Raw genomic sequence first — 1,588 nt, 5'->3', positions numbered from 1 at the left:
AAGAGGGAGTCAGATCTTGTTACGGATGGTTATGAGCCACCATGTGGTTGCTGGGATTTGAACTCCGGACCTTCGGAAGAGCAGTCGGGTGCTCTTACTCACTGAGCCATCTCACCAGCCCGTCTTGTCAAGTTTTATGTCAACTCAACTTGACCCAAGCTATGGTCATCTGAGAACAGGGGCCCTCAGTTGAGAAAACGCCTCTATAAGACCAGGCTGCAGGCAAGCCTGAAGGGAATTTTCTTAGTGATTGATGTGAGCAGGTCCAGCCTATTGTAGGTGGTATCACCCCAAGGCTGGTGGTCCTGGGTTCTATAAGAAAGCAGACTGAAGGCAAATGCATAGAACTAGAAAATATCATCCTGAGTGAGGTAACTCAGACCCAAAAGGACATGCATGCACGGCCCTTAGTGGTATGTACTCACTAATAAGTGTATATTAGCCCAAAAAAAAAAAAAAAAAAAGAGTACAGACTACCCAGGTTACAATCCACAGAACTCAAAAAGGTTAACAAGCCAAAGAGCCCAAGTGAGGATGCCTCAATCCCATTTGGGAGGAAGAATAAAGAATCACAGGAAGGCAGAGGAAGGGAGGTACTTGGATGGGAAAGGGGACATGGAGGGGAAGGAGGGAACATGATCAGGTATTGAGTGGTGGTGGGGGAACAGGACTGAAGTCCTGCGGGCCAGCAGAAAGAATGGAAACAGGCAACCTTGGGAGGTAGGAGGTGTGGAGACCCTCTAGAATGTACCAGAAACCTGGGAGATGAGAGACTCTTAGGACTCAAAGAGAGAGGCCTTAGATGAAATGCCCTACAGTGGGGAGAGGGAGTGTAGAGCCCTCCTCCAGCAGGAAGACAGGGCATCAAGTGAGGGAGAGGGTTGCCATCCCACAGTCAAAACTCTGACCCATAATTGTTCCTGTCTGAAAGAACTGTAGGGACAAAAATGGAGAAAAGCCTGAGGAAAGAAGGTTCAGGGACAGGCCCAAATTAGGATCCAGTTCAAGGGGAGGCCCCTTGACACTATTACTGAGACTATGGTGTGCTCACAAAAAGGGGCCTATCATGATTGCCCTCTGAAAGACCCAACAAGCAGCTGAAAGAGTCAGATGCAGATATTTACACCCAACCAATGAACAGAAGCTACTGACCCCTTGTTAGGGAAAAGTTGGAAGAAGCTGAGGAGGAGGGCAACCCTATAGAAGGACCAGCAGTCTCAACTAACTTGGACCCCTGAGATCTCTCAGACACTGGGCCACCAACCAGGCAGCATATACCAGCTGATATGAGGCCCCTAACACATATACAGCAGAGGACTGCCTGGTTTGTACTCAATCAGAGAACATGCACCAAACCCTCAAAAAACTGGAGGCCCCAGGGAGTGGGGAGGTCTGGTGGGGATGGGATGGGAGGTGGGGACATCCTCATAGAGATGGGGAGAGGAGGTATGGGATCTGGAACAGTCAGATGGTAGATCAGGAGGGGGAAAAATCTGGACTGTAAAAAAGATTAAATTTTTAAAAAAGAAAAAGAAAAAAAGAGAAAAGAAAAGAAAGGGAAGGGAAGGGAAGGGAAGGGAAGGGAAGG

At 48.4% G+C, this 1,588-nt stretch overlaps 1 protein-coding gene across 1 annotated transcript in view; it reads right to left on the bottom strand.

Annotated features, from left to right (window-relative positions):
• Positions 1 to 1,588, bottom strand: part of Dnah12 (dynein axonemal heavy chain 12) — a 171,786-nt gene that overhangs the window by 112,680 nt on the left and 57,518 nt on the right. The gene's annotated exons all lie outside the window — the stretch shown is intronic.

This window comes from Mus pahari, chromosome 8 (assembly GCF_900095145.1).
Source record: "Mus pahari chromosome 8, PAHARI_EIJ_v1.1, whole genome shotgun sequence".
Classification (NCBI taxonomy): domain Eukaryota; kingdom Metazoa; phylum Chordata; class Mammalia; order Rodentia; family Muridae; genus Mus; species Mus pahari.
The sequence above is the reverse complement of the archived record's forward strand: the minus strand, read 5'-3'. Positions and strand labels throughout refer to the sequence as shown.